The sequence below is a fragment of the Protopterus annectens genome, chromosome 5.part0 (assembly GCF_019279795.1).
Source record: "Protopterus annectens isolate FY-2018-M chromosome 5.part0, PAN1.0, whole genome shotgun sequence".
Taxonomy (NCBI): Eukaryota; Metazoa; Chordata; order Ceratodontiformes; family Protopteridae; genus Protopterus; species Protopterus annectens.
The window spans coordinates 685,378,263-685,404,095 of NC_056735.1; the positions used below are offsets into that span (position 1 = coordinate 685,378,263).

Below are 25,833 nucleotides of genomic sequence, written 5' to 3' on the forward strand. Positions count from 1 at the left end.
GTCATAAGAGCCTGTAATTCAGATACCCTTCTTGCTGAAGTGATTGCTAAAAGGAAGGCTGTTTTCCAAGAAAGGAATTTTAACTCTGCACTTGCAGCTGGCTCAAAAGGAGGTAGAGCGAGTTTTTCCAATACAAAGTTGAGGTCCCCAGGCTGGAGTTGGGGCTCTCCTGGGTGGCCTTAAGTTTTTGGCCCCTCTGAGGAACTGCTTGAGCAGTGGATTTGTGAAGAGGGGTGGTTCTGTGTTGTAATGAGCTGAAACAGGTGAGGCATGAATTTTGATGGAGGAAAAAGAAAGGCCCTTGTGAAGCATCTCAGTTAAGTATTGAAGAATCTGAGGTAAATTGGGCGCTGCTGAGCCCATCCCTTGAGTTTGATTCCAGGCACAGAATAGTTTCCATTTTTCAGCACAAGATTTTCTAGTACTAGGCCTCCTTGCCTCCAAAATGGCATCCAACACTTGCTTACTGAGGGATGGTAAGAGAGAGATTTTGGTTTGAAACTGAGGGTGCAGAATTTGGCCCTCCTGCTGTGGCAGCAGGGTAGGGGTCTGAGGCAGGTGCCATGGAGCCAGCAGTGACACTGCGCAAGAGAGTGTACCAGTGTTGGTATGGCCAGTCTGGTGCAATCAGTATCGTCCTTGGTTTGTCCTGTTTGATCTTTAGTAGTACTTTGGAGAGGAGAGGAGAGGCAGAGGAGGAAAGGCATACACTGATAGATTCTTCCAGCTGAAGGGCAGAGCATCCACTTTCCAAGCTTGTTTGTGGGGAGTCCATGTGCAGAATTTGTCCAGTTGGCAGTTCTGGGGGGAGGCAAACAGGTCTATATCTGGGCTCCCCCATTTGTTCGTCAACATGTTGAAAGTCTTTGGTTCCAATTTTCACTCGTGTGGGTCCATGAGATTTCTTAGTTCATCTGCCAGTGTATTTAGTTTTCCTGGCAGGAATTGAGCCTGTAGGTGCACTTGGCAGACCAATGCTGTGTTCCACAGAGCCATGGCTAGTCTGCAGAAGGGGTATGAATGGGTACCCCACTGCTTGTTTATGTACCACACAACAGTGGTGTTTTCCGTCTTTACCATTAATTGTCCTGGAAGAATGTGGTCCTTGAAGGCTGTCAAGAGCATTCTGTACAGCTAACATTTCTTTTTGATTAATATGTAGGTGCATTTGACTTGGATTCCATTTGCCCTGAATGCACTTCCCTGCCAGGTGAGCCCCCCGTGCATACTCTGATGAGTCTGTTGTTAGGGTTTGGGTGGCAGGGGGTAGAGTGAAAGGTAGCCCCTTGTTTTGGTGGCAGGCCTCTGCCCACCAAAGGAACTCTACTGTAGGCAAGGTTGGATAGGAACCACTGCTTCTAGATCCTGAGAATGTTGACACCATAGGCTTTTTAGATACCATTGTAGTTCCCTCATATGCAGTCTTGCATATGGATTTAGTAAAATGGAAGAGGCCCATGAACTCCAAGGCTTGCAGTATTTGCCTTGCAGACAGCAGGGATTTTGTGGCCACTGTTTTGAAGTAAGTTGTCAAATGAATTTGTTTCTCTGGCGTGAGGAAAGCCATCTGGGAAGTTGTGTTCAAGCTTGCTCCCAGGATTATAATTAGTTGACAGGGTACAAGATGTGATTTCTTTTCGTTTATGGTGTACCCCAGACAAGTTAGCGCCTTTTGTACAAATGCCAGATGATTCAAAAGCATGTCCTGGCTTTCTGCCTAAATTAGACAATCGTCCAGGTATGGGTATATTTGAATATTTCTTTGCCTGCAAAATGCAATGACTGGAGCGAGGCACTTTGTGAATACCCTAGGCATAGTAGAGGAGCCAAAGGGCAGTGCAGAGAACTGATAGTGCATGTAGCCTGCTTTGAAGCGTAGGTATCTTCTGCAAGATTCTATGATTGGGATGTGCAGGTAGGCTTCCTTTAAATCCAGTGTTGCCAACCAGGCATCCTTGCCTAGCATAAGAAGCAACTGGTGAAGAGTTAGCATCTTGAATTTTGGGATCACCAAAAAGGTGTTTAGGATAGAAAGGTCCAGGGTAGGCCGCCATGAGTTATCGTTTCTGAGTACCAGGAAAAGTCTTGAGTAGAAACCTTGTCCCTTTTCCTCTTCTGGTACAGTTTGAATAGCCATTATGCTTAAGAGAGAGAGTACTTGCTTTTGAGCCTCTGCCCACTGATTTGGGGGTAGATCTGGCCAACCGTTTGGGGTTAACTGTGGAAGTGAAATCTGTATCCTTGGGGAAACTATATTTAAAACCCATTTGTCCTGGGTAATAAGTTCCCAGTTTTTTGCCTACAGAGCAATTTTTCTCCCTAAAAGAGCAGTCAGTTGAGAAGTGCTTGGAAGTTTTAAAGGTAAATCATTGAGACAGCTTACCAGAGAGGGGAGTCTTAGGGAGCCCCCCACTGCTTAGTCCTGTGTGTGGCCTGAGTGTTCTGCCGGTTCTGGGTTTGGACTGAGAAGGCCTGGAAGAGACAGGAAAGGACCAATTCTTAGAGGGCCAATGCCTACTAAATCTTGGAGGCTGAACCTGTAGGAAAATAGTTTTGCATAGATTTAGCTTTTTCCTCCATCTTTTTAAGTACTTCTTCTGCTTTGTTGCCAAACAGGCGGTCCTGATTTAAGAAGCATCCAGCAATTTAGTTTTAACATGATCTGGCAAGAATTGCTCCTTAAGCCAAGCATGCCTTCTAAGTACAGACCCAGTGACAGCAGCCCTGCAAGATGCCTCTAGAGAGGCAAAACCACACTGCAAAGTACGTTTTCCAACTAGTTCAGCAGAATGCATTAAATCCTGTAAATCCTTATTTTCTGCAGTCAGGAATAAACATTTTCTGTTTAAGCAATCCAATAATATGCTGCTGATACTTTAACACATGAAACTGGCAGTTTAAGGCCCTAATAGCCAAGGTTGCAGATGTGTATACTTTCTTACCCCATCTATCCAGCGCCCTGGAATCTCCATCAGAGGGCGCAGGATTTTTGGCAGTAGTAGCCTTAATGCCCTTGGGTCCCTGTGAAATGGTCTCAGGATCCACAGTAGGATTTTTAAAAAGGAAATTGTGAGAGTCAGGAACCCTGTAATATCTATTAGGTTTTCTGGGAGCAGGAGGTAAAGAATCAAGGGCCAAGCTAGATTCCAAAAAGGCATCAACAATGTCTAGTACAGGAGGGATAGCTAAAAGCCTGTGTTGGGGCAGGAGTAAAAAAATCCCTAAACCTCTTTTTAGAATCAGAGTAATCCTGGCTTTCCCAGTGAAAATGCTCCCTAAGAGTATGCAAGGTTTCACCAAAAGAGAAATCCTCTGGGGGGGGGGGAGCAGAGGGAATGGAGTCCTCTGCATCAGAATCCTCATAGGTAGATAGGGGTAAATCCTAGTCAGAGGAAACAGAAATGTCAGAATCCTGATCAGAAGTATCATAAGCAAATTCAGTCCTGGGTCTCAGAGGGGGGGAAGGTTGGCTTCCTCTGATTAAAGTAATAAGGTCTTCAGCCATTCTTATTTGTTTTTTAGGCATAGAGGCCTGACCATGCGGCCTGGGCATCGGTTTTCTAGGCATAGTTCGCGTTTAGGCCTTGAAGAAAAAGATGCCGTCGGTTTAATATGCAAGTCAGTAGGCCTGAATATACCCTCAGAAGCCGGTGCCTGCAGAGCAGCTCTGGACCCATCCAAGGCAGAGACATCCACAGGTTCCACAGTTGAAGCATCTCGCGGCATACCAGACTCCGAATGGGTCTCAGTAGAGGCCTGCGAATCTAAAGTGGCAGGTATCAGGGGCTGCGAAAGAGCCTCACCATGTACCGGCAAACTAGCGACTAGCTTAGGAGAAGCATTGTTGGCAATTTTGGACCTAGGCGGCCTGTCTCTGTCTTTATCTTTGCGTTTTTTCGGAATGTCGGTAGTCGGATGGCTTACCGAAGACTTACCTGGATAACTGAACAGAGTACCAAAATATTTAGATGGGTAAATATACCAACGACGAATAGTTCATTGTTTAAATAAGGCACAAAACTGACAGCGAGGGACATCGTTGTCAGGGCCTAGGCAAGGAATACAGTACGAATGAAAATCTTTATGAGGTATTTGCTTTCCACAAGAAATACAATTACTGACTTTTACTGACATTGGTTTAGAGCAAGAAAGTTTTCCCAACTGTTTAATTAGCTTTAGTTGAAAACTTCGGTTCTGAAACTCAAATGAAAATTTCAGGAGTCAGCCGACCAGCACTTGCAATCTGCTTCGGGGACCGCACGGCAAGAAAGACTGATGTAACGGCGTTGGATGCATGATTTATACCCATGACTACCTGACATCACGGAAGAGGAGACAGCAACAGACACAGGACCCAAGACTTTGATAATCAGGCCAACTGAGGGCTACTGCAAGCAGATAACCCTAATGTGAAGACTGCAACAGTGAAACACGAAGAACATTTGGAAGTCGAAGTCAAAGGGGATATTAAAAAACAGGAGAGTGTATAGAATGAGAAGAAGTGGATAGAAATGAGACAAGTAATGGATAGAAAAGGGTAATGGAAGAGAGGTCAGACTAAAGTTAGCATAAGTGACAAAGTAGACTGAAGTTAAGAGTTGGAAGACAGTAAAAGAGCTGATAGGTTAGGAAAGGAGGGGGCAGAGAGTGAGAGTGCAGAAATGAACTATTGAGAGAGCTGATAATTATAAAAGAGAGTACAAAGATGGAAGTCTTAAATGGATGCAGTTATAAGTTGGGAAAGGAGGTGACGGAAAGAGATGTATAGAGAGATGTACGAGTGAAAGATGTAAGGGTTGGGACAAGAAAGATGTAAGGGTTGGGACAATGGATTAAGGACAGTGGAGTTAGCCTCTGGGGGACAGAAACAGTAACAGAACCAGAAGTGGTGTAGCTAATCTTTTAGCTGAAGTTTAAAATTAATAGTGGTATATTTGTCTAATATGAATGGGAAGGAAATTCCAGATCTTAGATATGTCAGATCAGTAGGCATCCCAGAAGGAATTGTGAGATTTGCTCACAATGGCAAGACTTGTATCAAAGGGCTGTAGAGCTCCAAGAGGGGAGTACCATTGTAGTAATTTATTTGGGGATAGGCATTTTTCAGAAAAGTTGAGAAATTATGAGCAAGTTTTAGTCGAGAGAAGTTGGTAGTTGAAACCAGTTTAATTTTTTGGGGGCTAAGCAGCGATTACACTGATTACTTATCGCAAAAGAAACTTATTTTACTGCAACACTGGCCATTTTCTCAAAACACTTTCTGACACTATGTAAATTTAGTACTCATCAAAAGCCTGTATTCAAACTCCTACTCTCTCATTGTTTCATGAACTCCACTTCCCCCATTTCAACATCACGCTAAAAGGTGATCTGTGTCTGGCATTCAAGACATCCTCAGACCTATTACTTATGAACTGACTGCAAATCAGCAAGTCAAATGGCGTCAGAAATGCTCAGTCTGGAGATCTAAAACTGTTCTGCAACATCAACGGAATGGTTTGGACAGATACATCTTGCAGAGGATACTGCTTCTGCTGGGGAACAGAATCCCCATCCACACAAAGTACATCCCTTTCCATATTCAAGAGCAACTTGGGTATATGGATAAGAATCAGAAAATCTACCCCAGGACTGCCCTCTGTACTACTAATGGACAGGCTTTCCAACTTCTCTACTACCTTCTGTTTAGTCTCTCTCTTCATAGAATTAGCTGTCATAACAGAATCATTTTTAATCCAAACACTTAAACACTCATTTTATATCCACAAAACAGGGGGCATTGTTGAAAGTTAATGAGTGACACAGTTTACCACTATAGCCTTTGTTTTATCTTCATTTTACCCCCTGAAAACGTGACACCATCTAAAACCTGTTAGACAATACTGAAATATCCTTTTCTGGATTTACCAAGTGTTTCCTTAAGAGGTCCAGCTGTAACTTAACAGCTTTTCTTTGCTCGCTAAAGCCTTCTATCTAATTTATGCTGGTACTACTTCTTGTTCTCCTACCCTCCTCTTTCTTTAATCCTTTGTCTAAATTCCTACTACTAGCATTCCCCACTATAGCATGGCTTCACCCCACAGGTTCTCCATAAGCAATAAACACTTTTGAATATCTGCACATCTAGGTTTTTTTCCAATTTTGAAGTCGTCTGGTCCCAGGCCTTCCCACTAACTGTTACTACCCCCCCCCCCCAACATGGACATATAGCCACAATGACCCAGGCTGCATACAAGATTATAAGCCAACCACATGGTCACCTGCCTAGTAACGGCCCTAGCTGCCATCCCTTTTCTTACCTGGACTCTAAATTACACACTACCACTGCTTACACACCATTCTTTTCTAAAGCCTTCCATCTCTATGCTAGTTTCCATTACTCGCATTCCTCCTGTTCTCCACATTTAGCTCGGAAATCTTTGAATCCTAGTCACACAACACTTTTTAGTTTTAAAAGTGCCCCAGATTTTTTAATTTAGCAGTATCTGATTAGTTCACATTTTCAAATTCAATTCCTCCCACTAGTGGCAACCTCGGTAACGCCTCCCTACCCTGGCTGCAATCCCAATAAGGTACTTTCGCTCACAGCATTTTTCAACCGCTTTGGCCACAAATTTTGGCATGCAATTTACTCCTCCACTGGGTTCCTTCTTTGTCATCCATTCCCGCTCTCCATACATTTTCACCTCATAAGATTTTAACATGACACTACTAGAATGTTTATTCCAGATAGTCTCTACTGAAATAAGTTGCTATTTTTTTTTTTAATAAATTGCCCTGGTACACTCAATTCTCTCTTCATCAATGAACCGACAACATGGTCGCATCCCTAGCAAACACCCATGCCACAAACAACACGCCCCCACCTCTGCACACCTTCCATTCTGTACCTTTTCTCCCATCCACAGTTTCAACCACTTTTTTTTTTCTTCACTGAAATCATTTTAAATGACTACTCATACCACTTTAAACTCTTGTAGCAATGGTCATTTTAAATAACACACCAGTATGAACGCGCCTCCAGTGTGCATGCACAGCAATACACTCTTCAAAATATACCTGCTAAGTTTGTTTACTCATGCTTTTCTTTTTTGGTACCATCATCATGCTTCATACATTTTAATTTCAAAAGTCCCTCAGCATTTTATAGTTAGGAGTATTATATTTAGCAGTACAGTACAAGGTTACATTTTCAACTCCAGTTCCTCCCTGCATTACCAACCTTGTCAGCATCTCCCTAGCCCTGGTTGCAACCTCTGCAGTTTATTTTCTAGCATAATATTTCTAGGACTGCTTTAGCCACAAATTTTGCCATGTATTTTTTCCCCTTCATTTCACCCATCCCCTCACTCCATCCAATATTGCTTATAAATACGTCCAGTCCGATGTTATCACCCTACAAGATTTTACCAGTAAATTTTTAATTTCGGTAGATCTAGTTAGATGGTTATCCCTGATTGGCTCCACTTTAATAAGAGGCTAACATTACTATTTTTTTAAATTCCGTTGGTACACACAAATGGTCTCTTGTATTAGTAAAGTACCTCACACTCAGTTCTGTGTAGAAGTGGGAGTGTTTAATGATAGACAGGGGAAAGGGGGTACAGAAAAGGCCCATGACTGACAGATATGCAAATGTCAATGTGACTTTATGCATACACTGCAGATGAATGGTACTCATTCCAAGTTTAGCTAAGTGCGTGCACAAAGGAGTGAACTACTACTATTTTTGGAAATGTGCTTTATTGCACGATGAATGCATTTGCAAAACTGTACTGAGTGCACTACAGTAACCGGTCTTATTTCGCTCTCTTTACAATTACACTTGTTGGTGCCCTTTCCTAACTGGTGTATTTCAGTTACCAGTTAACAGCTGCTAAGGCCATTCTCAATGTACAATCATTGCACCGCACAACAGGGAGAGAAATATTCATGCCGGCACACACATTAATATTTAGTAGTTTAACTGCAACATCAGGCAATCCATGGGGGGATAGGCATTGTTTGGGCAGGACTAGCTACTGCACATCCTGAGAGGGACATCACTAATACAAAGCCAGTTCATTCACCAGCAAACCAACCATATGGTCACACCCCTAGCAATTACCCATGCCACAAACAATAAGACACCATTTCCGCACACCTTCCGCTCTGTACTTCAGTTCCAACAGCTAAACCTTTTCTTGACATTGTTTACACTGAATTCATACCTCTCTAAACTCTCAAAGTATTATCTATTTTTTTAAATAACACACTAGAATGGACATTAGCCACAGCATATACGCACAGGAATACACCCTTCAAAATTACTTGCTAAAATAAGTTCTGATGAATTCTTAATATGAATCGCACAATCTTTAAAAAGAAAAACACTTGTAGCTTTGGTCAATTTATCTGATTGCACACGAGCATCTGACTTACAAGCACAGTTTTACAACTTTTTACCGTAATTCTTAATGTTAAATTCTTTTAATTTTGTAATAGCAGATCTGATGATGAAGGGATTACGAAACCACCACAGAACTTGGTAGCAAAAACAAGAATGTATTTGACATATTTAAAGACATGGTAAAAACCAAGTGTATTGGAAAACCATGTTATTTGTATTGGAAAGCCATGTTATTTGTATTGGAAAGCCATGTTATTTGTATATTTAATCTTCAGTGTTTAAATATGGATCACCGATGCATAACAAAATTACATGAATTGAGGGTTTTATCTTAAACACACCCACAAGTACACCAAAGCAGTCCCAATATGAGGTCATAACTTTTTCAATAAAGATAAAACCACCCCTACTGCTCCCCTATGACCAAATGGGTTTTGGCACTAACTTGGACACTCCACTTGAATAAAGCAATATAAACCCATGTGCTCCCTCTGTCTACTCATTCTACTAAGCAGCGCTCATCTGCCAATAAAAGACTTGAAAATGGGTATTAACTACAGGAGTGATTTTATTTTTTATTTCATTCTACTTCACACCAATAACAGCACAGGAGCACTTCAATCACAGCTGGACCTATTATGGAAATACCCATTCTCTCTCAGGAAAGCATCCAGAGAAACATCCAGATCCGAGAGACCTGTAATGGTCAAGACAAACCCGTGCTCCTCCGACCACAGCAGCCAGCAAGTAAATACACAGCTTGTTTTTTCCCCTTAGTGACATCCATCAATAAGGCCACTTTACTCACTACTCACTCACACCTGCAACCTGGACTTAGCAGATACCCTTTCTTCAATTTTTCTTCTTCTTGGATTTACCAAGTACAAAATAATATAATCTGCAAATAAAGCTATGTTATACTCGAAGTTTTGATTTTTTTCCCCAATGGCTCTAATTAGAAGGCAAATAAAGGGGAAAGAGGGTATCCCTGTCTAATTCCTCTGTTCAAACACAACTCAGACAGGGACCCTGCTATTGACTCTTACCTCTGACCCTTCACATACCTTCCTAATCAACCCCATTAGTGTACCAGCAAATGCAAATACTGCCATTGCCCTACTTAACAAAATCCCAGCTAACAATCAAATGCCTTCTCTGCATCTAACTCCCTAAAGGACTTCTTGGCACTCTGCTTCCCTCTAGATTATCACATTTCTGTTAATGCTGTCAAAATGTTTGACTCCAGTCCACAAAATATACACTGACCTGTACCAATTAGGTTTGGCAACACCTAAGCCATTCCCTTAGCCACTAGAGTCAAATACATTATGAAAATGGGTTTAAAGGGTGCTTACACTTGTTGGGTAGTACAGCCACAAAGGCTTTCTTCTAAGATGCGGTCTCCTCTCCTTTTAAAATATTTTTAATTAAACCCTTCCATTTTATCATTTCCTTCCATTCTAACCTAAACAGGAATACCATATGTTACTTGACACTTCTGATAGACTATGCATCACCTTTTTTTCTCCCATTCCTTCCCATCTTAACTTTTAACTCTTAAGTCTCATCTTCCTTTAATCTTGGCATATGCAAGTCTTCCATAAATATTTCCATTTGTGACTCTTCCTGACATCCCCAGTTCTCCATTCTATACAGATTTTCAAATAGTAATGTCTTTCGGCTTTTCCCAGTTAGGGGTCGCCACAGTGGATCACTGGTCCGCTTATGAGTGGCAGTGTATTTTTACTGTGTCGAGTTGCTAGCCCGGCACCCAAACTTCAAAGAAGGCACACGCACGCACCTACCTGCACGCCTTTAAAGTTCAGTCGACCATGGAGAGGACATGCAGACTCCACACAGAAGGCACTCCAGCAGAGAATCATACAGGAGAGCCTCTTGCTGTGAGGCGACAACGCTAACCTTTGCACCACTGTGGCCATTCCTATACAGATTTTCAAATAAATTGCTAAAATACATCTCCAATACCACAATAGGGTTTCTATCTAATTTTCTAGTCATAAGTCACCCTAAGCTTAGCAACACTACCTTACAATTTTCTGTTGCTTATATCATTGTGCTAATAGTTTTTGTGCTCTTGGTTATAAAAAATACTTTTTCAACAGCAACCTTTCTATACTCATGCATATTATCCAAATGCTCATTTTCCCTCATTTCCATTTAGTACTCAACAACTGCTCCTCTTCTTCTACAAGACTACCTTCATCTGCAATACTTTAACCTTTGATAATCCTTCAGAATAATTCATATTACTGCTTTTCCATCTCTCCCCACATTTCTACCATATTTTAAACACCATTTTCATTTCATCTCACTCCTCAGCTACTTGCTTCTAGAGAGATATGAATCTTCTATAACCCTTACATTTTTCCATTACTCATTCCCCTCAGTTTTCTCTCAACAGGCAAGTAGGAAAACATAAGTCTCATTTTTTACCAGATTACCCTGCATCTTTGTCTTGATCTTTATTGGTGCATGGTCTGAAACAGTTACTGGATGCATTTCAAAACTTTCAATTAACATACTCATCCCTCGTGAAATATAATTTCCAGTCTAATCTAAGTTTTTGTACCTTGGAGAATATGCATACATTTGGTCTGGATTCATATGAGTGAATAACAGTAGATCTTCCATTCTAACCATTTTCATATACTTCTTTAGAAATCTACTCTCTTGTTATATTTCCCTTCTAGGTCCCCCCATACATCTTCATTACTGCACTACAAGATTTCATTTTCCACTCGTATTTCCCTGCTGGCAGCTAACTATCTCTCCACTATTTCCCTTAAGCTTCACAGTAGTTGGTTTAGGTATAATATAAATATATCCCAATGTAATTCCCCTTCCCTGCTGATAACCCCTTATCACAAATCTAGCATTGCTGGCATTTTTCTCCATCATTATTGCAGATCCTCTCGCAATCAGTACCCCCCCTTTTCCTTTGTCCCTCTGCTGAAGAACCATTCTGAAATCCTTCCTTTGTCAAATTAACATACTCTTTTTCTAACAGTATCTTCTCTAACATTGCTATTTGTACCCTACACTCCTTAATATGAGTCAATACTTTTTGCTTCTTGTCCATACTTACAAATCCATTCACATTACATGAAATGACTGATAAGGCAGTCATTCTGATAAAGTGCTAACAGTACTTTTACATTTTCAACCTGGCTTTTTTTTTTTTTTTTTTTTTAATATCCGTCAGGCTGATCTTGTATGCAACTGCAGCTTCTCTCTATATGAACCCATAAGACACATTTCCCAGACTTTGCTTCAATAAAACGCTCAAAAAAAAAACTAACCCCTTTTAACCATACACAACTATATACACTTTCCAGAAAGAGAAAGTACCCCTCATACACATATGGGCAGATTCCCCAGACAGACAGACTACTAAACACACAGGTTTTACCCATTCCAGAGTTAGGTTTAATCATACTAAAAATATCTACAAGAGCTTGTGTTCCATCCTGCACTCATCCCATCCATTCATTCTTGTCCCAAATCAACTTCCCTCCCACATGAGAAAACCAGCGTGTGTCACCAAGTTAATGGATTTTAGCCTTAAGACAGGGGGCCCTAGTAATCATCAAATGAATAGCTTTTGCACTATTGTGACATATATACTGAAATGATTTCTGCTACTAGGAATGCATCCAACCTTTTCCTTTCCACTTCATGCAGAAGCACAATTTGTGTCCAAACTGCATATCGTATGGAAATTGCACTTTAGAGTTAATCTACGAAACTTCTGAGTTTCACATTGCTGGTTGGCTTTCTTCTTCGTATCACCTTGACCACCCAACACCAGCTTCTGGTTCAAGTCCAAGGCACTCCTACTTTTTCTAGTAAGCTCTTCAACTTTGTTCAGTTGGCTCAATCATTTTCCTTTGAAATGCTAGAAAAAGGTTTTCTTGGCAAATTGTGTCTACGGGCTGTGCCTTTGTCAGAGGAATGAGAAACAGAATCTCCTTCAACTTGCTAGCTCTGTTTTTTTACTGGGTAAAAATTTTTCCCCTTTTTCCAAATCATTTGCATCCAAAAATGTATTTGCTCCTTCTAGAAAAAATATTCTGAAGTCATCTGGATATAGCCAATTGAACCACACACCTGAATCTTAGCATCTTTTGACTGCAGGGATAAACTCTTCTGTTTCTAACTTGTGTAAAGCAAAATTTTCACAAACACGTTAACTACCTCAACCGAAAGATTACCCTTCAGCTACAGTTTTGTCATTAGCAGTTCCTTCTGCTGATATGATTGCATATGTAAGCCTTGGCTTCTTTCTCATTGCCAAATATGGAGCAAAGACAGTGTGCACTTTCAACAAATCCTGTTCAGGATTTCCAGGCCAGCTGCTTGTTTGCACTTTCAGAGAATTAATGCAATTTGTTCCTTCCTATTTCTCTGGTACAGCACAAAATAGAAGTTATGTACTTACCATAACTTGGCGTCTGTGTTGTATAATTTCATTATCTATCACTAATGGGTCTTAGGATCAAACTCTGCCATTTCTTTCAGACATATGATCCAAGCCCCAAACTCCTTCTCCCATGCTGCCTCACTCCTCTTCAAGCCCTCAGATCAAGTCTGCTGCCCCTTCATAAAGGTAGTTAGATCTATAGTATCATACCGACAAAGAAAGCGACCAACTAGGAACCAGTGGGTTCCCTTATCCTCTACATCCCTTTCAGTTGCAAAAGGAAGGGGGAAGGAGGGTAGGATGTGATGCATAATGAAATTGGACAACACAGATGCCAAGTTATGGTAAGTAGATAACTTCTAATCTGATGTTGCCCATTTTATTATGCATCAGGAATGGATCAGAATTCCCAGCTACATAAACCCTGGGACGACCTCACGGAAGGATATGCCTGAGCACCACTGAGCCAAAGGATACTCTTTCTGGAAATAATGTCCAACTTGAGGGGAGATGCAAAGGTACGAGATGCAAACCAATTAGCTGTGGCACAAACTTTATTAATAGGAGTCCTTGCGGAGAAGGCAGACGAAGTAGATAGACCTGGTAGAGTGAGTGCTAACTGGATGGGGAAGTTGCTTGCCCTGCTGGGAATAAACTGTAGAAATACAATCCGTAATCCACTTGGCTAAAGTGATCTTAGATACAGCCTGACCTAACCTATTTTGCTGAGAAAGCAATGAACAACTGTTCAGATTTCCTGTGCTGATTTAGCACTGTGTAAATAAAAACGCAACTGTCTGTGTACATCCAAAAAATTCAGCATGTATTCGCCTTCACTGGAGTAATAAGGGAAAAATACAGGCAAGTGAAAGTCTGGTTAATATATGCCCCTGAGGTGACCTTTTGTATGAAGGACTGATTCGTTCTGAGACTCCATCTTTAAATAAATTTATATATGGTGGTTGAGAAGACAGAGCTTGCAATCCTGATATTCGAGCTGAAGTAATGGCCACTAGAAAGGCAGTCTTCCAAGATAAACATTTTAAATCACATAAGTTAGCAGGTTCAAATGGTTTCTGAGCGAGTCCCTGAAGTACCAATGTAAGATCTCAAGAAGGGGGAAAAGTCTTAAATCTTAAGTTTGAGATGAAAAACCCTTTCATAAAAGCCCTACATAGCTGAGAAATGGAAATAGGAGACGGAAAACTACTGTCCTTCCCACCATGGAAATTCGTGACAGTGACAAGTTGCAACATTATAGTGGAAAAACTAACTCCGTGCTGGAAAAGTGAGTTGAGAAACAAAGATGTCCAGGACCAAAGCAGAAAAGAGGTCAATATTCCTCTGAAGTCCAAATGGAAAATCTCTTCCATTTACTACAATATACTTTCTTGGTGGAAGACTTCTGAGAAGCAATAATAATTTCTCAAACGGGAGAAGGTTGCCTGGATTTTTGTAAAACTACTGGGAGTGGAGAAACCAAGTGGTCAGATTGAGGGATCGAAGACTGGGAATCTGGCATTCTGACAGATGGGAAATCAGATCCTGCCTGGGATCCAGGATCCATGGAGGATATTTGCTGTGAGATCACAGGAAGGGGAACCAATACCTTATGAGAAGAGGATTAGACTGTTCTTCAACCTGCTGGCTTTAAGTAGAACTTTGGGTATCAGGGGAATCAAGAGGATAAGCACAGAGGAGACTCGGGAGCCACTTGTGGATTACAGCATCCATGGGTGACTCGAGGGAGGATCAGAGAAAGTGCCTGTTTCACTTGTTTAGGGGAGAGGAAAAAGGTTGCACCAAGGTTCAGGGACCACTCGTGAGGACTTAATAGCGATCTGCTCAGTCTGTCTGCCAAAATGTTGGGATACCCTGGGGTGTACATTACAATGAGAAAGTGGTTTGAAGAAATTTCCATTCCCAAATCCTCAAGGCCTTCCTCCACAATGGGTATAAACTGGTTCCCACCTGCCTTGTTAGGGTACCAAACCACCAATATATTGTCTGTACGAATTGCAATTGTCCCCAGAGAAAGGTAGTCTTGAAAGGCTTGCAATGTGAGAAGAACTGCCCTCATCTCTAGTACATTTATATGCAATTTGGTTTCTGTCATGGACCATGTGCCTTGGACCATCTTTGCCTGGAAATACCCACCCCCCAACTCCAACAAGGAGGTGTCTGTGGTTACCTTTGCCATAGGAGGAGGAAGAATTAAAGGTCTGCCGAGATGGAGGTTATCTGATGTCACCTGCAAATCGGAGTTAGCCTGACTGGAGTTTATAACGAATGGAACTGAATAGACCATTGGACTGCTAGGGTCCACTGGAGAAGTTGCGTGAAAAACCTGGCTAGGGGGACCAGAAGAATGGCAGCTGCCATGGATCCGAGGGCCATGAGGACCAGTCCAGCTGGCAGTGTTGCGGTGTCTAGCAAAGTTGAAACTGCTGTCTGTGATCTTATTCTCTTGGGGGGGGGGGCTGATATCTGTGTGATTGTGTTCAGCTGCGTTCCTATGAATTCAATGTCCTGTACAGCAGTTGTTTTGGATTTTGCCATGTTCACTGTAATTCCCAGGCAAAGGAACAGTTGCACCATAACCTGAACAGCCTGAAATATTTGATGCCTTGTAGGTGCCGTTAGGAGCCAACCATCCAGGTATGGTAACACCTGGAATCCTTGCAGATGGAGGTGAGCTGCAACCACTGCCATGATTTTGTGAACAAACACCAGGGCGACAGTGGTGTGACGGAAAGGGCAGTGCTCCAATTTGGTAATGACTGGCCACCAGCCTAAAGAGCAGATATTTCCTGGAGCACCTGTCTATTTTGATATGACATTACGTGCCCTAAAGAGGAGTACATCCAGTCGTCCTTCCACAGAAGCGGCAGAATGGACTGTACCATAACCATGCGAAACTTCAACTTCTTTACGAACAAACTCATACTGCTCAGATCCAAGATTGGTCAAAGGTTCCCTGCTTTCCTTGGCATCAAAAAAAAGCACAAGCAAGTTCCACAGTTTCACATGACAGGGTATATGTGACTTCAGAGTTTTAAAAGGAGTACATAATGAAAGTTTTAAATGTCTGATGAGGTTTTAAAATAGTTTAAAATGAAAATGCTTATTTTAATTTGATTTTATGTAATCTAAATAAACAGACTGTCTTTCAGCTCAGTTCCTGGATTCTTTTTTGTGGCGTTTTCTTGGCCTTGTGCACCAGTGGCTCAGCTTCTGGCCTCGAGGAACCCTCTATGAGCATAGTTAACAATTTTAGCCATTGGTTTTCTAAATACAAAGCTAGTAACGGAGGCCTACTTCTAAGGGTCTTAGGAAAGAACGACTGGCAAATGTACACAATGTATGGTCATGGTTGGGGCCTAGGCAAAAAAGAAGACACTGGGTATGGCTGTCCTTATATGGAATTTGTCTTCCATACTGGCACTTGTCCTTACTGGATAACTAAAACAAGAAAAGACATTCCCCAATGGGGCATTTACCTAAAAGCAGAAATCAAACACACTGAAAACTGTATGACTGATGGTCAGAGCTGGTGTTCTGACTGGTGGCAGAAAAGTTCTGAGGATGGTACGTGTGTACATCTGTCTTACAGTCTTCATCAGACTGCAGCTGACGTCAGACATACCATGTACCCTATAATGGCAAAAGACTTTTGTATACTGGCCGACACTGGGCACCTTCTGGCGAGGATATCCTCAAGAAAAGACTACTGCAGCAAGTGAAGAGAAGGACATAAATATATATCAAGCCAGACAGGGCAAGATGATGACTTTGCACATGCACAGTTTGGCTTTTTGAATGAATTTTAAAATCAGAGAGATTCCTGTGCTGGGGGCTATTTATGCATGAGTGTGTTTCAAGAATATTCTACTGAGGGAGTAAATAAGGGAAGTTGCTGCACATGGCATTGGTTGGGGTGCAAAGAGATCACAAGAAAGATTCCTCTGTACTCAAGACTGTTTTGCACTATTAACTGTTTGGAAATCACCCTTGTACCATCAAGTAAGCAAAAACTGAACCTACCTGTTAAATAATTGGCTTCTCCCAAGAAAAGCAAAAAGCAGTTCATGGACAAAAGCCTCATGAATTCTCAGCATATTGTTAGGTGGGAGTGCCTCAAAGCTAATTTAGCTACCACACTAAACACAATTCCATATTGCCAGTGTGGGCAGCAACTGCACGCTAGGAAGAGAGTCATGAAAAGCCTGCAGAACTACTACTACTGACTAATCAAGCTCCTTGGACCATCTTCCTTGAAAATGCCCACCCTACAGCAAAATCAGTTATGATGACTGTCACAAGTGGGGGTGCTAAAAAGGATCTATATAGAGCTAGGTTTGCGGTTATGAGCCCACCAATGCAAATGAACTTTGTAAACACTGGATAACCTGACTGGAAGTGATACTGGATAAAAAAGTTGGTACAACAGTACCTTTAGAGTCCATTGTAGTTCCCTCATGTAAAAAGCTGGGAACTCTGGCTGCTGAAAGAATGAAGACCATTAGACAAACAGAAATAGGAATGGAGTGTGCCTGGATGATTTCACCAACTGGATTCTGAAGATGAAGGATACTGTTGGATGGAAAGTGTTTGACAGGACATTATGCCCAGCGTACACCCAATGAATTTCAGCACCTGAATGGACTCCATCTGGGACTCTGATGTTCACTGTAGCTCCCGAAGACTCTAACCAATTCAGCAGAGACTCACAACCTGAGATTAAACTGTCTTTGGGGCAGCTAGAAATCAGTAGTCAAGGTATTGAAATATGTTGGCCCCTTGAAGTCTCTGGTTTATTACACCTTACCAGACCTAAGAAGGTTCCATTTCTTAAACAAGGGGCCAAGAGAAATCCAGAACCAAAAATAGCTAAGAGTCGAGAAACCTTCCGACTCCTTGGCAATCTTGATGTACAGACAGAGGAGATATTCTAGAGGTCAAAATAGCATATTCAGTCCCTTCATACAGATATGGGAAGCTAGAATTCACCACAACAATGCAAAAGGATTCAAAGATAAAGTGATTTAGGCTACTCATGCCTATAGGGCTGAAGTCCTTGGATTTCTCTAGGACTAGAAAAATTATCTGTAATAACGTCTCTCTGGTATGCTGGAAACTTCTGGATGGCTTGGCTCATTTTGTAGGATGTTTAACACTTTGTTTCTACCCACACATTTGATGGAATGGGATGGCTGGCACAGAAAATGAGTGGGAGCATGGAAGAGTATTGTGTAGCTTTTGGATATTACTGTCATTATCCACCTCTCCTGTGTGACTACCAGCCATACAACAGGATGAAAAATGAGCTTTAACTGCCTCACCAGTAGGACACTCAGGCAAGTCCTCCGGGATTAGAGTGATGTTCCCATATAGGAGAGTCTCAACTCTGGTTTCTGATTACTACTGCCACTGGGCTGGCTATCACTCTGGAAGTTGCTGTGGCCATGTCAGTTATTCTGGAACCTTGCCAATACCAAAGCTGACATGGGCTTAACTATGTTTTGTAAGTGTTAAGAATTTCAGACCAGCTATAAATTGCCTCCTCTTCTTTTTGCTCCAATTTTGCCTTATGTGCTGGTCCAAACAACACTGATCTATCAGACATGCAGCATTTACAAAGGTTACCCTGGTATCCTCCGTGCAATCAGATATGGCAGTGAATGTCTAAAAAAGGTGACCATTATTCTTGCTGTACTATCCATACAATTAACGGCTAAGTGCACAGTAAGACTAGCAACAGAACATATGGTTGACATCTGTCTATAATTTACATTTCGATTATCTCTGAGAAATACTCCAGTGACTGGTTCATCTTGCCAGCTATTATCAGGCATGCTATATGACAAGTTGTTTAGAACACACAGCGTAAAAGGAAATTAGATGCAGACCTGCTTCCCAAAACTTGTTCATGGCAAAAGGCTCTTCACTTGGTGTGGAAAGCTGAACTTTTTGGGACGGACTTTGCTGTCTCTATCCAGTAATTCCAGTGGTTAAGAAGCTACAGGGCCTTTTTTGACCTCTTCAATGCAGGTGCCACAACACAGTTCTGCCATGTAGTATTAACCACCAGCCAAACCACTGTGTTGATGGTGGAACAGCTAAGAAGGTGAGTGGAAGGACTCCTGCAGGATGCAATAAGCAGAGGTGGGGTTTCTGGGGGACATTCCCCTCCTTCATTTACAATCTCCAAAATTTGGCATGTGTGTGCGCGTAGGAGTCATCCAGGGGGTATGGTGGGCAATCTGCTGCCTCACTCTCAAGGACAGCTAGACTGGGAGACTCCTGAACTGAGCAGAAGTGCTGCTCCTTATACTTGCTCTTTATCATTACATTCTAATGTGATAGATCTGTGTAGATCGGTGTTTGAGGCAAGTACCACAGAGGAAGGTGTGACATATTCCTTAGAAGTGGGTACCAGTGTTGGTGAGGCCAGTCTGGAGCAATTAGAATCATTTTTGGTTTTTCCTGTCTGACGTTTAGTAAGACCTTGGAGAGTAGAGGCAGAAGGGGAAAAACATAGACTGATAGGTTTTTCCAGTTGAAGGACAGATCATTCACTTTCCATGCTTTTGAAGGATAGATCATTCACTTTCCATGCTTTTGAAGGATAGATAATTCACTTTCCATGCTTTTTTGTGATGAGTTCTTCTGCAGACTTTGTCCAACTGATAGATCTATTTGCCTCTCCCCAAAACTATGTCTGGGCTTCCCCATTTTTGTGTTAACTTGCTGAAGATTTGTGGATCCAGTTTCCATTTGTGCAGGTCCATAAGATTTCTGCTTAGGTCATCTGCCAGAGTATTTTGCTTTCCTGGCAGGAATTGAGCTTGAAGATGTATTTGGTAAGTCAAGGCTGTGTTCCACAAGGCCATGGCTAGTCTGCAAAGGGGGTAGGAGTGGGTACCCCCCTGCTTATGTACCACATAACTGTGGTGTTGTCCCGTCTTTATCAGTAGTTGTCCTGGATGAAGTAAGTCCTTGAAGGCTGTCAGAGCATTCTGAACTGCTAGCATTTCTTTCTGGTCGATATGTAGATGCATTTGGTTTGGGCTCCATTTGCCCTGAATGCATCTCCCTGCCAGGTGGGCCCCCAAGCATAGTCTGATGCATCTGTAGTTAGGGTCTGGTTGGCAGGGGATATAATAAATGACAGTCCTTTGTTTTGTTGACATGTCTCTGCCCACCAAAGAAACTCCTGCTGCAGGCAGGGAATGAGAGGAATCACTGTTTCCAGGCTGTGACAATGTTGACTCCATAAGCATTTTAGGTACCATTGAAGTTTCCTCATATGCAGTCTCGCATATGGAATTAGTAGAATGCAGGATGCCATGAATCCCAAAGCCTGCAGAATTTGTCTTGCAGATGGCTGGGTTTTTCTTGCCATTTGTTTGAAGTATGTTGTCAATTGCATTTGTTTGTCTGGCGTGAGGTAAGCCATCTGGGCAGCTGTATTCAAGCTTGCACCCAGGAATGTAATTATTTGAGGTTACCAATTGTGATTTCTTTTCGTTTATGGTGTACCCTAGGGCATGCTGGAAGCCTTTGCACAAACGCCAGATGTTGAAGAAGTGTCCCCTTGTCCTCTGCCTGAATGAGACAATTGTCCAGAAAAGGATACATCTGAATGTTTCTTTGTCTGCAGAATGCAATTACTGGTGCCAGGCACTTTGTAAAGACCCTGGGTACAGTTGATAAGCCAAAGGGCAGTGCAGAGAATTGGTAATGCGAAAAGCCTGCTTTGAAGCGGAGGTATCTTCTGCAAGATTCCCTTATTGGGATATGCAGGTATGCCTCTTTTAAAGTCTAGAGTTACCAACCAGGCATTCTTGCCTAGCATAGGCAGCAGCTGTTGTAAAGTCAGCATTATGAATTTTGGAATGTCCAGGAACGTGTTCAGAATTGATAAGTCCAGAATTGGACACAATGATTTGTCTTTTCTGGGAACCAGGAAAAGCCATGAATAAAATTCTTGTCCTTTTTCCTTTTCTGGCACTGATTGAATAGCCCCCATATCCATGAGGGACATGACTTGTTTCTGGGCCTCTGCCCACTGGTTTGGTGGCAGATCTGGCCATCCGTTTGGAACTGGCAACGTGTGGAAATGAAATCTGTACCCCTGGGATACTATGTTTAATACCCACTTGTCCTGGGTAATTAAATGCCAATTTTGAGCATGAAGTGCTAGTTTTCCCCCCAAGGGGGGGGGGGGGGAGGGTGCCAAAAGATAAGTGCTTGGAGATGGTAGAGGAAAGTCATTGAGACTGCTTACTGTAGGGTTGTTTTACCTCCAGATTTGGAGGTGGAGGCACCCCATTGCTTTGACCTGAAAGATCCCTGTGATTGATATCAGGAGCCTTTGGAGCACCTGGGTTTGCCCCGAGTGGCTCTGTTGGACACAGGAAAGGACCAATTATTAGTAGGTCAGTGCCTACTGAATCTGAGTGGCTGCATTTATAGGGTCATAGGTAGGTACTAGGCTATTGGCCCTAGGGCCCATACAAGCCTAGCCAAAAAATGTATCTTGGCTTTCGCCACCCAAGAAAATTATTTTCCTGTGCCCCTGTCGAGCAGAGCCACAGAAGTGATCCCCGGGGTGAATTTCCCATTTCCCATCCAATCATCAAGATTTTTCTTGAAGAGTGCTAATGAGGAGCTCTGTTTGACATAGATAGGTAGTCTGTTCCAGAGTATGGGAAGTCTCTGGGACAGGAATCTATCCCTCCAGCATGTTCTGTTTATTGTGGTGACAAGGTTAAGGTCCCTAGAGCGTGTAGCTCGGAGGGATTGGGATTTCTTTAAGTGGAGCATGTCCAACAGCTCTAGGTTTGACACAGCTTTGTATGTTAGGCAGAGATCGCCCCTGAGTAAGCGATATGCGATGGAGTAAAGCTGTAGTTTTTTGAGACGGTCTGCATAGGGCATATGTTTGAGGCCAGTAATCCTCTTTGTGAGATATTTCAGTGGTCTTTCCAGTTGTTGTAGATGTCTTGTGAGGTACATACCAAAAGGGGCGTTGTACTCTATAATGGGTCTAATGAGTGATGAGTAGAGGGGAACAATGACCTCTTTTTTTCTGGATGAGAAACCTTTTGTGATGAGATGAGCCACGTAGAAGGATTTCCTGACCACCGTGGCGATGTGATTATCAAAGGAGAGACTACTGTCCACCTGTGTCCCAAAGTCTATCATCACATTTTTGGCATTAAATAGACTACCAGCTATGTGGTAGTTCATGGGTACAGAGTTTTTACCAAAGGGGATGACAATACACTTTTTGGCATTGAGCTTCAGGCCATGGCTTTGACACCAGGTATCTGTCTCATTGAGGCCCTTTTGTAGTTTGTCCACATCGTTAGGAGTTTCGATTATGGCTCCTAGTTTGCAGTCATCTGCAAACTTTGTTAATAAAGACCTTCTGTGTTGGCCTGCACTTCAAAGAAGTAGATACCAACCAGGAGAGGACCCAGGACTGAACCCTGTGGTACTCCACTTATCACTGGTCTGATGTCGGATTTGGAATCCGCTACTTTCACAGTGTGGGTTCTGTCCGTGAGCCAGTTGGCAACCCATCTTGTGACATAGGGATTTATACCTAGTTTAGTGAGCTTATCTATAATTTCAGAGTGGGGGATGGTGTCAAAAGCCTTGGCGAGATCTAGATAAGCTGTGTGAACCATTTTACCCTGATCTATGGCTTTGGTGACTGCTTCAAAGAAGTCAATCAGGTTTAGGAGACATGATCTGCCTTTTACACATCCAAACTGTGTAGGGTCCAGAGTTTGGAGATTACCAATGTCTTTGTTTATGAGTTCCATGATGATACGTTCCATGGCCTTGCAGACCAGGCTCGTCAGGCTAATGGGGCGGTAGTTCCCAGGGTCCGTTGTGGCTCCTCCTTTGTGGAGTGGGATAACTGTCACGGTGCGCCATTCAGTGGGAACTTGCAAGAAATATTTTACAGTTTGCATAGATTTAGCTTTGTCTTCCATTTTCTTTAAAACCTCTTCTGCCTTATTACCAACAGATTATCATGCTGTAAAAGGGCATTCAACAATTTAGTTTTAACATGATCAGGCAGATTTTGCTCCTAGAGCCAGGCATGCCTTCTTATCACAGATCCAGTTACGCCAGCCCTGCAGGAGGCCTCCAAGGAATCAAAACCACATTGCAAAGTATGCTTTCCAACCTGTTCTGCTGAATGCAATAAATCCTGTAACTCTATTTTCCACACAATCAGAAATAAACAATTTTCTGTTTCAGTAAGCCCATAACATGCTGCTGATATTTAAGCATATGAAACTGGCAGTTTAAAGCCCTGATTGCCAAGGTTACAGGCGTATAAACCTTCTTACCCCATCTATCCAGCGCCCTGGAAGGGTAGGATTTTTGGCTGTAGAAGCCTTAACACCCTTGGGACCCTGAGAAATAGTCTCAGGATCAGCAGCAGGATTTTTGAAAATAAATTTGTGGGAGTCAGGAACCCTGTAATATCTGTCTGGCTTACTAGGAGCCGGAGGCAGGGAATCAGGAGCCATGCTTGATTCCGAAAACACATCAACAATGTCTAATACAGGAGGTATAACCAAAGGCCTATGCTGAGGAAGAAGGAAATCCCTAAGCCTCTTTTTTGATTCAAGTCCTGACTCTCCCAGTGAAAATGTTCCCTTAAAGTATGCAAAGTCTCTCCAAAAGAGTAATCCTCAGGAGGAGATACAGATGGGATGCATTCCTCTGCATCAGAGTCCTCCTATGGTGGAATAGAAAATTCTTGATCAGAAGAGGAATCAGAAGAAATGGAAACCTGATCTGAAGATTCCTAATCAGTGCCTTGCCTAGGCCTCTTAGTGGGGGGGAGGGGGGGTTGGGAACCCCTGATCAAGGTAATTAAATCCTCTGCCATTTTGATAATTTGTTTTTTTAAGCATAGGGGCCCGAGCACGTGGCTCATGCGTCAGTTTTTTAGACACAGAAGTTGATTTTGACCTTGTTTTTGATGATGGCGTCGGTTTAATATAAAAATGTTGTGGCCTGAAAACACCCTCAGAAGTCGGTGCCTGCTCAGTAGCTCCAGACCCATCCAAGGGAGAGACATCCACGGGTTCAATACTTGCAGAATCTTGTGGCATACCGGACTCAAAAAGGGTCTCGGTAGAGGCCTGCAACTCAAAAGTAGCGGGTATCAGGGGCTGCGAAAGCGCCTCACTGAGTACTGGCGAACCAGCGACTGGCTTAGGAGAAGCTTCGTCATCTGTTTTGGACATCGATGGTCTCTCTTTTTTTCCCTGCGTTTTTTGTGAACTCTGGTAGTCGTATTGCTAACAGACGACATTTCAGGGTATTTAAATCTTGAACCAAAATATTTAGAAGCAAAAATATACCGACGCTTAATAATGCATTGGTTAAATTTAGCACAAAACCGACAGCAAGTCACTTGTGATCAGGACCTAGGCAAGGGATACAGTACAAATTAAAATCCTTATGAGGTATTTGCTTCCCACAAGTAATGCAATTATTAACTTTTACTGACATCGGTAAGGAGCAAGAAAAAGTTTCCCCAACGGGGTATTTAGCTTTAGTATGAAGACTTCGGTTCTGAAACTCGAAAACGAAAATTTCAGGAGTCGGCCGACCGGCACTTGCTAACTTCTTCTGCTTCGGGCACCATGCGGCAAGAAAGACAGATTAAAATGGCGTCGGCTGCATGTTTTATACCCCTGACAACCTGAAGTCATGGAAGAGGAGACAGCAACTGACGCAGGACACAGGACTTTGTTATTCACGCCGACTGAGGGCAACCTGCCAGCAGATTACCCAAATGTAATGACTGCAACAGTGAAACATGAAGAACATCTGCCTCAGTATTAGTGGAAGGAGGAGCCTGGGACATTGCGTTACGGATCTCAAAAAAGTTACTACCATCGTCCTTTATTCAGTATCAAGGGAACAAAAATACTGTAATGAGACAAGGAAATGAACAGAAATTGTACTGCAAATGCACCTAATCTCAAGTACGCAATTTATCACAAAGCCATCTCAAAATAAAGTTCATTTTCAGCCAGAAAGCAAAATATTGTTTAGTTAAAACAGTTTTTAGTTTGTATTCATAACTTAGAAATATGTATAACTGCATTTTACATGTGCTCGCACACACACTAGAGTAAAGCAGACAGTATCTTGTTTATACACACTTACAAGGTAAAGCAGATTCCACTGATCAAACTTCAGAGAGACTCCATTCCATATGACCTAAACAAAAAAAAAAAAAAAAGAAATTACAAAAACACATTTGAGTGCTTAAGCATTGCAATGAATGAAAATGGGAGAGTTCTGAATGTCTAAGTAATGACATGATTTACTTGAGTAAATGGAGTGGTGACTAAAGATTTGTAGTCACTGCTTACAGTGTTGATTCTTCTCTGTTTAACCACTATATATGATGATACATTGCAATTCATACCTCTCAAATGTCCAGATTTTTACAGTGTTCAGACTTTTGCTTCAAATTTTTGGCCTGTTCCTCAAACTTTTTTTTGTCAAATCTCTGAATTCTAAAGTGATTAAATAATGACATACATTTGGGTTTCAGACTTCATAGCCTTCAGAAAATGCTTGATAATTCAAAGTTGTTATTCTAGCAACTTTCTAAATTTAGAACAATATTTAAAAATTTTCTCATTTGTCCCTCATTATTTTTGGCTTTGTCCAAATATCTTCCTCTTGAGGTTACGTGGCATGTTATACAGAGGATTAGGTTAGGTTAGCTGATGATTCGACACACGAATGCCAAGAAATTCACCTCAGCAGTGAAGCTCAGGAGGTACATCCTGACATCCACATTGAGAGTGCATACATTTAAGGTTATAAATCAGTGAACCGATCACAATTATTTGCAGTATATGAAGCTTTATCTGTTCCATGTACTATTAGTTACAGGGAAAAAAAAACTGCTAAGTGTTTTCCCAGCTTCAAAGCCGTAAAACAA

The 25,833-nt window shown here is 42.1% G+C and overlaps 1 protein-coding gene across 2 annotated transcripts in view; it reads right to left on the bottom strand.

The window, feature by feature from the left end:
- The window catches only part of RAB9A (RAB9A, member RAS oncogene family), a 707,793-nt gene extending 682,690 nt beyond the window's left edge, over positions 1-25,103 (bottom strand). For both annotated transcript variants that reach the window (XM_044072532.1, XM_044072531.1), the window contains exon 1: positions 25,044-25,103. The gene's annotated coding sequence lies outside the window, so the exon portion shown is untranslated. The remainder of the gene's footprint in view (positions 1-25,043) is intronic.
- Positions 25,104-25,833: the final 730 nt, after the last annotated feature.